This window comes from Nannobrachium achirus (genome assembly GCF_963921795.1).
Source record: "Nannobrachium achirus genome assembly, chromosome: 3".
Classification (NCBI taxonomy): domain Eukaryota; kingdom Metazoa; phylum Chordata; class Actinopteri; order Myctophiformes; family Myctophidae; genus Nannobrachium; species Nannobrachium achirus.
In genome coordinates, this window is record NC_137812.1 from 66,172,224 (window position 1) to 66,185,387 (window position 13,164).

At 42.9% G+C, this 13,164-nt stretch overlaps 1 protein-coding gene across 1 annotated transcript in view; it reads left to right on the forward strand.

The window, feature by feature from the left end:
- The window catches only part of shoc2 (SHOC2 leucine rich repeat scaffold protein), a 618,526-nt gene that overhangs the window by 501,736 nt on the left and 103,626 nt on the right, over positions 1 to 13,164 (forward strand). The window lies entirely within an intron of this gene.

Below are 13,164 nucleotides of genomic sequence, written 5' to 3' on the forward strand. Positions count from 1 at the left end.
TTTCAAATGATAAATGCAAAACGAATGGTTTTGGACATACAAGGTTTTCACCCGACAACGACGATATCGTACACAAAAGAATGAAGGAAAGCAATTCTCCCACTACTGTAGAACTGATGAAATGTGTCCCAATCTCACTGAGAGCCAGTCATCTCGGAAAGTACAGCTTTAGACAGGGACTGAAAATACCTTTTTTTTTTTTTCTCACTAAAATGTGATAAAGCCACTAAAGCATTTCATAAATTTCAGGCTACATTTCACTTAAACGCCAGAGCTTAACTCTGCATGTAAATAAGACTTTTTTTAATTAATGTGAGAGATCGTCAGGTCATTTGCAGGTTAGAAATTTATTTAGAACTTGAATATCTCAAAAGTAGTATTTCAGCATGGCATCATTCTATAAGCCATATCTTCAAAACTGTTGGGTCAATCTCCACAACCAATATATCATTTTATAGCTATGATCCCCAGCTTTCAAATGAAATGAAAAAATGAAAATGAATAAAAATCCAATGACTGGCTCCCAGCCAAATTGGGACACAAATGTTTTCACTTGACAAGATGGGGCGGTGAATCCCCCTTGTTGGTTAGTGTCTAAGTGTCCTTAAGCACTGAACCCCCAAACTGCTCCCGATGAGCAGGTTGGCGCCTTGCTTGGTTCCCTCTGCCATCGGTGCGTGAATGGGTCAATGTATTGCACCCTGTAAAGCACTTTGGACAAAGGCACTAAATAAATGTGCCATTAACCATTTATGTAGGAGGATTGGAGCCAGTTAGCCAAATAACCAGGCACGTGCACACATAGACATCAAAGGGGGCTTGAGGCCCTGCCCTTTTATCCGTCTGTAAAAAGTGCCTTCTCCCTGACTATGAATGCAGTTTTTACTATGGTGAAAGAAACGCAAATGCCCTCTTTCCATGCCATACCTGACGGCAGCATTCGAGAGAAATTGCCTTGTCCAAAAAACTCTCCTGAACTTGAGTGCAGCATCTTATGTTGAATTTCCCTCTCTGTGTAGAAATCCATGCTGTTACGCCACATCTCCATCATTGACTTGATTATTAGTTCAGTGTGCTGTCAAGCACCGAAAATAACCGAACTCCAAGCTCACAACGCGCTTGGAGGTCGGCTATTTTCGATATTTTCACCAAAAGGCCCTTTTAGACATTTCAGCCCCTGCTTCTCTAACATTCTCTGCACGTCGTCCATGCAAATAACGGATAATGAATTTGGGTAAATCCTTTTAAATTTGCACAGGGAAGCTACAGTATGGAGTTTCTAGACTCGTCTTGCGTCTTGTTTGTACGTTTCCCTGGGTGTGACGCTTGCCTAATGCTCGAGGGTTTCACAGAGCCTCTCATCTCCTAGCTTGTCAATCAGGGTCAACTCCAGGCCCATAAATAAAGGATGGCAGAGTCACACAGCCTGCCTCTTGTCACTCACGGCGCAGCCTGGGCCCTTTCCAGCTCATAGCTGCAGGGATGCATGGGCTGCCTCACATATGCACCGCTTGTCATTTTAAGTGCTGTGGGGGCTAACTGTGCAGGGAGTGTAAAGACACAGTGATGGTCCGTGAGCTGATTCCATGGACTTAACCGATTCAGAACGGCTACACATTATTGCGTATTATTATTTTATGCTTCAACTATTAAAAATATGCTAAAAAAATGCTATTTTTGAAAAATTATGAACATTTGAATCTTGACCTGATTTTGACCCGATTCTAATTAAGTGTCTTCTAAATCCTTCTAAGGTTTCTAGTTCTACGTCAGTGGTTCTCAAACTCTTTCGTGTCAAGGACCCCTAGAATTTTATGTATTTGTCCGCCGACCTGTATCAGGGACCCCCTAGAAGCAAATATTTGAGTTACAAATGTTCAAAGATTTTCACACATTTCTCATGATTTTTCAAAAATAGTAGATCTACAAGCTTGCAGCGCGGCACTCGGTGCCGCGCTGTAAGCTTGTATATCTGCTATTTTTCAATGGTTATAAAGCATTCAATAATTCTAGGGCCTAAATGGATTTAATAACTACTGTGTGTAAACATATAGAGCCAGAGGGCTCGCGTGACTGGAACGCCAATCCGCACGCCAGATCCCAAGGCGAACGCCGCCGAGGGACGCGGGACGCAGGAAGAACAATGACATACCACCAAAAGGATTTGTGGATGTCACGGATGGCTAAAGTTATCCACTATGAATCACGGGTGTTATTATGGTTCACGCTCTGCTGGGTATTCATGAGAACAAACTGGAAGTATTGCTTTAATCACGGCGGTAATAGCCACGGCATACGCGGCGCATACCGTCGCTGTCGGGTGGAAACCTTGTATGTCCAAAACCGTTCCCTTTTTATAATTGTTTAAAACCCAATTTAAAACAGTGAAAATCGATGATTAAGTACGGCTTTCCTTTACGAACAAACATACACATTTGAACAAACATGCACATTTGAAACTTGGAGATACAAGGTTTCTGCCTGACAAGGACGATAAGAACGCCGTTGTCGGGTGGGAAACCTCGTATCTCCAAGTTTCAAATACATTCTTTCGCAAAGTAAAGCCCTGCTTCATCATACAAGGCCGTCGCACAAAAGTAGTGAAAACAGCCGATCTACAAAGCACACAACGCCTCGCGGCGCGAGGCGTTGTGTGCTCGTAGATCGGCTGTTTCCAATAGTTTAAACCATTTTTAAAACGATAAATGCAAAACGAACGGTTTTGGACATACAAGGTTTCCACCCGACGACGGACGACGATATGCAAATAATATTTCAATCAAGTAAATTGGATTTCTTTTCCCCACTTGATGTACTGCAGGCTATACCTCCGGAGCAGAGGATGCACGCACGCACAGTGCTGTACACACACAACAGCCTGTGTGTCTGTGCAAGGGTGCGACGGATGGGGAGAGTGGCGTATGAATAAGAAGGAAAGTAGCAGGGACGTGCTGGCCATTGGGAATAGCGGGACAACTCCCGAACGGCCGGTTCATTCCCGGCCGGTCCAGGCCGGCCATTAGGAAAAAAAAAAAAAAAAATGTCGCCTTTGTTCCATTTTGGGGGCTGGGCGGCCAACAAAGTAAATTGTCACTGTCGGGCAGAAACCTCATATCTCCAAGTTTCAATTTTTTTTTTTTTTTCACAAAGTAAAGCCCTGCTTCATCATACAAGGCTGTCGCACAAAAGTAGTGAAAACAGCAGATCTACTTGTAGATCGGCTGTTTTCACTAGTTTAAATCATTTTTAAAATGATAAATACAAAACAAACGGTTTTGGACATACAAGGTTTCCACCCGACAGCGATGAAATATAAATCATGTTATTGGCCCACTGGCTTGTCACTTTGTCACAAATCTTTGAGTAGCAGCAGCGCTATAGAGAGAGATCTCTCTCTATAGCGCGCAATGAGGGCCTCTCCAACTCTTTTTCCCGGGCTGAATCAGGGGCCCAGCACGTCCCTGGAAAGTAGGAATCCACACAGTGCGTCTGGGGATTGTTCCTGGTCACTGGCTCAGGTCCCCTGCTACTGACGCCCTCTGTCAACGTCGTTGAGATGCAGCGTGAGATGCATCTTGAGAATGCATACAAACCAAACACAGAGACAACCGCTGACTCTTCTCCTCAGGCATGCACGCACGCAAGCAAGCACGCGCGCGCGCACACACACACACACTAGGGATGGGACGATATGAAAATGTCATATCACGATTATTGTGACAAAAGAAATCGCGATTTACTATATTATCGCGATGATCAAAATCCATTATACCTGCGGCGGAACATTTGCCAAAAAATAGATGCGTCGCGCATTTTTTGGCAAGGACATTTGATAGAGAGTGAAAAAAAGACTGTATCAAGTACGTATACTGTAAGTAGGCTACCTTTTACCAATTATAGAGGGTTAGTTTAAACGGTACCAGATATGGAGCTCTGCAAATAAAAGGCGAATTGATCCCAGTGCATGACGGACACACACACACACACACACACACACACACACACACACACACACACACACACACACACACACACACACACACACACACACACACACACACACACACACACACACACACACACACACACACACACACACACGCACACACACACACACACTCTTCTTTGCTCTGTTGTTCTCTAATGCACATGCATGCACGCTCTGAGCACACATGTTCAATTCAAAGCGAATGCAAAAAAAAAACATATCACTTTGCTCACTCGCACGTGTAGCCTTTTCTCTTTTGGTATCTTTTTGTTTCGTTTTCTGCCCCTCTCTTCCCCCCCTCCCTTTATCTTGATTGCTGGTGAATTTGCATGTGCTGCTGCTGCTGCTTACTGAACAGGATTACTAGGCAGAGGGCGGAGTGTGATCTCACACGATGCAGTGTGTGTTCGCACTTCTGTTCCTACCAATCCCGCTGAAAATGCTACGACGGTGCAGTTTTAAACCCATTTAGGCCTAGGATTAGTGAATGCTTTAACAATCGAAAAAATAGCAGATCTACAAGCTCACAGCGCGGCACCGAGTGCCGCGCTGCGAGCTTGTAGATCTGCTATTTTTGAAAAAGTCGTGAAAATGTGTGCAAATCTTTGAATATAATGTATTTTCCAAGCGAACGTTTGTAACTAAAATTTTGCTTGTGGGTGGTCCCTGGAACTAAATATTTTGAGATGGGGGTCCGTGGCCAAATACATATCATTTTGGGGGTCCTTCACATGAAAAGGTTTGAGAACCACTGACATAGTAGTCTCTCAAGAACAGACTAACTGAGCTCCAGTTGAGTGAAAAGGACCTTTTCTTTGACGATGGCTGGCCAGATTGCTGTCATAGAAACATAGGTTTTTCAAAAAACCTTAGAAGGATTCAAAAGACACTAATAGAATCGGGTCAAAATTCAAATGTTCACGATTTTTCAAAAATAGCAGATCTACAAGCTCGCAGCGCTGCACTCGGTGCCGCGCTGTGAGCTTGTATATCTGCTATTAAATAATAGTTAAAGCATAAAATAATAATACACCATAATGTGTACCCGTTCTGAGTGCATTAAACAGCAGGCAGCTCAAAAATGCATCCCGGATCGCAATCAGGGTCAGCTCTGATTTCCCAAACAGCAGGAACAAAGTTCTAAAGTATTCATTCATATTCAAAGAAGCATTGGTTGATTTCCACCAGCCTCAAATCAATCATCACCTCGTTTTGATGCAGACGATGGAAGCAGGGAATCATGCTCATACTAACTAGAAAGATGATCCAACGTCAAGAAGATATTGTGTTCAAATCTGTGGTGGACAGTAACAAAGTAAACTTGAGTAGCAGTACATTTTCTAGTATCTGTACTTTACTGGAGTTTAATGTTCTTGAGTTTACTTTATTTGTATATTTGGATACTTATGTACTGTACTTGTACTTTTTACTCCACTATACATTTCTAGGAGGGGCAAAAGTACTTGAATTAACCACTTACAGGCGGCAGCAGTTCGCAACTGGTAAAAACAAACCTAGACCAGCCCTACCCTTCCCTGACCCTTCCTTCTTTGTATATACTTACTGTTTGTATAGACTTACTGTTCTTTTTGTTTATTCTTTCTTTTTTCCTGACTATAGGCCTATCTACTGCATAGTACTGTGTTCTATTCGTCTGTCATTCAATGTTATATGAGATACTTCAATGGTTTCCTATGGAAATAAGCTTAGTCTTTTCAAGGATCTCCTTTTAGTAGACCTTGTACCAGTGAACTGTACCGTCATGAAACTGTACCTTTTCCTGTGCAAACTTCTAATAAAGTCTTCAATCAATCAATCAATCAATCAATCAATCAACCACTTAAACCCTGTTTGAAATATAGCAATAGTAGCCAATCTACAAGCTCACAATGTGTCGCAATGCAACGCACATATTCTTTTGGAGGTCAATTTTGATACAGCCATTGATGTAAAAAAAAGAAGGGGAAAAGGTATGTAATTTGTACTTTTGAATACTTTACTTTAAAGGGAAGTACTTTAATTCAAGTACAACTTTGATGAGCAACTTTCAGGTGTAGCTGAGTAATATTTGAGCAAGAGGAGTATACTTTGACTCCACTACTTTGTCCACCACTGGTTAAAATTAAATCCATCATGTCGTCACTGTCGGGCAGAAACCTTGTATCTCCAAGTTTCAAATGCGTACGTTTTTTCGTAAAGTATCTTCATCATACAAGACTGTCGAACAAAACTAGTGAAAATAGCAGTGCTTGTAGATCAGCTATTTTCATTATTTGAAATCATTTTTAAAGGTCTTATGACATAAACAAAAAAAATAATATATATTTTTTGTGGCTTTTCTCATGTTTCCGGACCTCAATTACACCCTGTAGTTTTTTGAATAATTTTAGGCTCAGAAAAGTGAGTTCATTTGCCTCTGAACGTACATCCAGGGGAGGGTGTGGTTGTAGGTGAGGGTGAACGCAACAACCAAACTGGTAAATGGTGCATTGGAACGATACAAACACAGTGGAAAGTAACATCAAAGGTGATACACCCTCCCCTACAACCACACCCTCCCCTGGATGATGATGCGTACGTCCAGAGGCAAATTAACTCACTTTTCTGAGCCTAATTATTCAAAAAACTACAGATTACAGAAAAACCACTGAATGTTGAATGTTCAGTTTTTGGAGGTGTAAGTGAAGTCAGGAAGCATGAAAACATTTTTAATGTCATAAGACCTTTAAAATGACAAAACAAACAGTTCTGGACATACAAGGTTTCCACTTTCCACCCTTCCCCTCAATGAGGTCCTGCCATTTCAGACCTCTCCCCACAGGGGGCAGCAGCGATGCTCTCTCTCTGTGCAATGTGCTGCTCTGCTCTCATCAGCATGCTGTGCAAAGCCCCGCACAGCACACCCAGCAGCAGCTCTCGCTGTGCCCACTGTAACGGGAGCTTACAGTGCTGAATTCATTAACCTTTTCGCCACTCCCAGTGAAAGCACATGGCAGCAACTGGAAATAACCCCTTAGCACTTTAAACAGTTTAGTGAGAGGGCTACGGATGGGGGGGAAAAAAGGCCAAGACCCCATTTGTTCTTATCTAAAAAATGTCATCTCACATCAGGTGGTTAGTTATTCAGCAACGCAAGGCGTGTTTATGGGTGCGATGCATCCGCGGATTGACGCGGTACGCTATCGGACAGGCGACGCATTTTCGGACAGAACTTATAATTGTCTCACTTGAGGCGGCCTGATGGGCTTAGTGCCGTCCTCGAGGGTGCTTTCCGCTTGTGTTTGTGTCAGTGTGACCGGTGTAGCATGGCATCAGAGGGAAAATGAAACCACAAGGAGAAAAGTTACACCAGCCAACTATTATAGGCTCAACTTTCTGTATGTTCACCATGACATCATCCCAGGGGTGTCGCACCAAATTCTGGGCCCTGGGTATTTTAACTTTTGAAACTATTGATATACTAGCTCACAGCGTGGCACCCTTTTTGAAAAACCTGTTTCTATGTCAGTGGTGATCATACCTTTTCATGTGAAGGACCCCCAAAATGATATGTATTTGGTAATGGACCCCCTTCTTAAAATATTTAGTTCCAGGGATCCCCCAGAAGAAAAATTTGAGTTACAAAATGTTTGCTTAAAACATACACGACTTTTCAAAAATAGCAGATCTACAAGCTTGCAGCGCAGCACCCGGTGCCGCGCTGTGAGCTTGTATATCTGCTATTTTTCAATCGTTAAAGTATAAAATAATTCCAGGCCCCTCCACCTTGGGCCCTATAGTAACTCAGTCCCACTTTTCCCCCCCTTGTGACGCCCCTGCATCATCCGCACACAGGGCCATGAAATCACACACACCATCTTTTTCATGATCACCTATAGGTCAGTGGTTCTCAACCTTTTCAGTCTGAGACCCCCCAAACGTAATCATATTTGAACTGGGGACCCCCAAAATAATCATATTTGAATTGGGACCCCCCAAAGTAATCATAATTGAACTGGGGACCCTGCACCGTGACAAGCACTTGGAATTGTAGGAGTTGAGGCATTACATTTAGTTGGACTCGGTTCCACAGATAGGCTACATATTGTGAAATAAATAGCAGCTGATCTACAAGATCTACAAGCTCACAATGGCTCTCAACAAAGAGCAAAAATAGCCAATCTACAATTTCGCAATGCATCACATCAGCTATTTACTAAATTATTTAATTTTTTTATGTGTTTGAAAATGAATATTTATGGAAACGTGGAAAATGTAATTGTCATGATGACCTGGGCAAAATAGGGACAACAGTTTTTTTTATATGTTTCCCATTTTGAAAATGATTGAATATTTATGGAAACGTGTGGAACATGTAAGTGACATGATGACCTGGGCAAAATAGGGACACCAGTTTTTTTTTATATTTTTCCCATTTCAAAATATTTTCCTTTCCATTGTAATTGGCCTTTCTGGCGCGCCTTGCTCCCGACCCCAACTCCCCACTTCGAAAAGCACTGATCTTGGTAGCAATCCATATATCATCGTTGTCGGGTGGAAACCTTGTATCTCCAAGTTTCAAATTTGTATGTTCTTTCGCAAAGTAAAGCCCTGCTTCATCATACAAGGCCGTCGCACAAAAGTAGTGAAAACAGCAGATCTACAAGCACACAACGCCTCGCGGTGCGAGGCGTTGTGTGCTTGTAGATTGGCTGTTTTCACTAGTTTAAATCATTTTTAAAATGATAAATGCAAAACGAACAGTTTTGGACATACAAGGTTTCCACCCGACAATGACGATATCCTACCCGTGGGATATTTCCATCCATTCTACCTCCAAGTGCATCGTCTGGACTCTCATCCTTAAATTCTCCCCAACAACACAACAGAGATGGAGAACAGCGGAGCGAAAATACAAAATGTCTCTTGGGATTTAGGATTCGGGAAGGCTTAAGAGATGGCGGCACTGAATCGAGGAGTTGCCTCCCCAGATGAATGGATTGGTTTGACTTAACCCGTTTAGAACGGGTACACAGTATTGTGTATTATTTCATGCTTTAACTATTGAAAAATAGCAGATATACAAGCTCACAGCGCGGCGCTGCGAGCTTGTAGATCTGCTATTTTTGAAAAATCGTGAAAAGTTGAATTTTGACCCGATTCTATAAGTGTCTTTTGAATCCTTCTAAGGTTTTTTGAAAAACCTATATTTCTATGTCAGCAATCTGGCTGGCCATCGTCAAAGAAAAGGTCCTTTTCACATAACTGGAGCTCAGTTCGTCTGTTCTTGAGAGACTACTATGTCAGTGGTTCTTAAACCTTTTCATGTGAAGGACCCCCAAAATGATATGTATTTGGCCACGGGCCCCCATTCAACATATTTAGTTCCAGGGACCACCCAGAAGCAAAATTTTAGTTACAAACGTTCGCTTTGAAAATACATACATTCAAAGATTTGCACACATTTTCACGACTTTTTCAAAAATAGCAGATCTACAAGCTCGCAGCGCGGCACTCGGTGCCGCGCTGTGAGCTTGTATATCTGCTATTTTTCAACAGCTAAAGCATTCAATAATGCTAGGCCTTAATGGGTTTTAAAATAGACCCGACTTTTTCCTTTACATGTTATTAGTGTGCTATAAGCCATTGCCTTTCAACAAGTGGGTCGGGAGGTATAGAGAGCGACCATCTGGGAACGGGGGAAAGGTCCCAGATTCAATTCTGGCCACTCCTGGCATGACATCAAAGTGTCCTTGAGCACAACACAACACAACACAACACAACACAACACAACACAACACAACACAACACAACCACTAAGTGCTCCTGACAAGCAGGGTGGCACCTTGAATGGCTGCCTCCGCTCTCTGTGTGTTGAATGGTGAGGGCATTCACTTTGTAAAGCAGGGGTCTTCCAATGTTTTCAGGCCAAGGACCCCTTAGAGCTGAGAGGGAGATGAAGCAGGGACCCCCTCCTACATGTTGTATAAAATGGTGTTGCAGATTTTCATCGATTTCATACCGGTACGGTAGATTCATAGACTTGTTTGGAAGCACTCGTCAGTCTATGAATGTCAATGTGTTTTTTTCAGACATTTAATCACTTAAATTGTCGATACTTTGTACGACGCTGCGAGGCGTTGAGAGCTTGTAGATCTGCTATTTTAGGCCAAAGTTCTCAGAGTAGGGATGCGAGGGTTCAAGTTGTTAACCTAAAAGAATGATCAAATCACACAAAGATTTGGCGGCCCCCCTGTAATAACTCTGAGGACCCCCTAGGGGTCCTGGACCCCCTGTTGAAGACCCCTGTTGTAAAGCATTTTGGGCTGTCCAAAGACTAGAAAAGCACCACTACATGTAAATGCAGAACACATTCTACAAGGCTAATGTTCTAGTGTCTAGAATGGGAATACAGTAGTACATCACGAAAATAAACACAAGATACAATACATATATAAAATATCTCTGCTGTCGGGCTGAAACCTCCTTACTCCAAGATGTTCATTTTCGGGAAAATGAGCTCAAGTGGAGTTAGGAGGTTTTGACCGAAGGGCTTTTTACTACTTTTCATTGGTTCAATATTATTTTAACCAACACCCAGACGTAAAGGGTGTCAATAATTAACAATTCTGTCCTATCTCTAGCGGCCTTTGCAATGTTTGGCACAGCGATGCCTCACGTTGACCTCACGTAACTTGGTCCTCTCCGTTTGTGCCTCACTTATCCTACCTGTAAGGCATGTGAGAGAGGCAGTTCCGCGGCGTCACAGAAGGGAGTGTTGCCAAGTTACTACTACGATCCGGTGGTAAAGGCTAGTTTGCGTCCCTGAAGCAAGACACTAACCGTAACCTCCCTCCTGTGCGCTCTTCAGAGCCATCCGAGCAGCCATCAACTGGGTTAAGCTGTTAAAGCAGCTTCCCCTCCCTCTTGGGGGGGAGCAGAAAATTCTCAGTTTCCATATTTACGTCATAATGTTCTCGCAATCTATTCAATAGCTTACATCCTCAGATCACACTGACAATTTAAATATCAAACTGTCAAACTGACGGGCCCCTGTTTTTTTCTTTTGCCATGCTACAAAGCAGACCACAAAGAATGCCTGGAGGCCAGTGCCCAGAGCAGAAGCATTCATGAATAAAAAAACAAAAAAAAAACTCGGCAGCAGCACTACTATATCGTCATTGTCGGGTGGAAATCTTGTATGTCCAAAACCCTTTGTTTTGCATTTATCATTTTAAAAATGATCTAAACTAGCCGATCTACAAGCACACAACGCCTCGCGCCGCGAGGCGTTGTGTGCTCGTAGATCTGCTGTTTTCACTACTTTTGCGCGACGGCCTTGTAAGATGAAGCAGGGCTTTGCTTTGCGAAAAAATTATACAAGGTTTCTGTCCGACTGTGACGATATTACATCACAAGAACCAAAATGCCAACAGAGTTTGGTATCAGTGTTCCTAAATGGCCGTGAGAGAGAGAGAGAGAGAGTCCTGCAGGCCAGGTCCTCTTGGCTTTCACAGAGAGAATGAGACGTGAATAAAGCGAACTCAACGGAACCTGGAATGGAGGATGACGTACACTACTGTAGTAGTGAATGAGGGGCTATTTATATACGTCTATTAGACGTCTAAAATATAGACTGTCTATATAGACGCCTATTAGACACCTAATCAACGTCTAGTCTAAGCTTAGACGTCTAAAAAACGTTAAAATCTAGACGTATATTAGACGTATTTTAGACGAGCCTTTAGACGTATATTAGACGTCTAATAGACCGAAAAATGTTTAGGGGGAAATCAGCCATGAATTGCAGATCCATGAGCTCACAGCGCGTTGCAGACGCGGCGCTTTGGGGGCTTGCAGATCTGCTATTTTCAGCACACCGTCGTACAAAGAGAATTAGTAGAGGAGACCGCGAGGGAAAGAGGGGGAGGATCAAAAGTGGCATGTGACAAGGGTAGAGAAAGAGGAGTGCAATCTTACTTCTGGAAGTTCTAGAGGGCCAGCTAAGGAGCTAATGGGAGTGAGCCAGCGAGACAGAGAGGGTTTTAATGAGCAGGAAGGATGAGACGAGTGAGAGATGAAGGTGCGGGATCAAGGGGGAAGAAATGGAAATGGTCAGCGTTCAACGCTTACATCACAGCATCACTTTGATTCTAGAAATAAACCCTGTTTCTGGGTCTGATATTTCCAACTCAATTGCCACAGAAGTGAAACGTTGCCGTTGTGACATGAGAAAAGAAAATATATATAAATGAAAAACACCATATCGTCGTTGTCGGGTGGAAACCTTGTATGTCCAAAACCGTTTGTTTTGTATTTATCACTTTTAAATGATTTAAACCAGTGAAAACAGCCGATCGGCCTTACTAGTCATTATACAATTAAGTAATTTAATATTTCTATACTAGTCATTAAGCTACTAATATGACATAATTAAAGCAGGTCATGTTTAGAATTGTAACAGCTGAAATCAATAAGATCAGTAGTCTGGTATTAACCCGCGGGCCGTATTAAGTGAAGGTGGGGGCCACATGTGGCCCCCAGCCGGGCCGCCAGTTGCTCATGTATGTTGTAGACCCTTTTCCCCCCACTGGTAGACAACGGCAGCTATTTAAAGCACACTGGCTGACGGACAGGTCAACCACACCCATAATTGGTTCAGTACTCCCTGGTGCTCAATTTAGCCTATTCCTATTCTCTGAACTGTCAAGTACAGTTGTGTAGTGCTAGTTCTGGGTGGGTGCATTGTTGTGGATCTGTCCAGGCATGTGCACACATAGACATCAAGGGGGGCTTGAGCCCCTGCCTTTGTATCTGTAAAAAGTGCCCTTTCCAGACCATAAATGCAGTTTTTACTATGGTGAAAGGAACACAAATGCCCTCTTTCAATGCCATACCTGAAGGCAGCATTCAAGAGAATTGCCTTGTCCAAACTCTCCTGAACTTGAATGTAGCATCTTATGTTGAAAGAATTGCCCTCACTGTGTAGAAATCCATGCCGTTACGCCACATCTCCAGTATTGACTTGATTATGCTTTAGTTCAGTGTGGTATGAAGAACTGGAAATAGCCGACCTCCAAGCTCACACGCGACGCGTTGTTTTGATATTTTCACCAAAAGGCCCTCTTTTCAGCCCCTGCCTCTCTAATATTCTCTGCACGTCCCTGGATCTGTCTCTTCAGGTCTCCAGTTCTAAT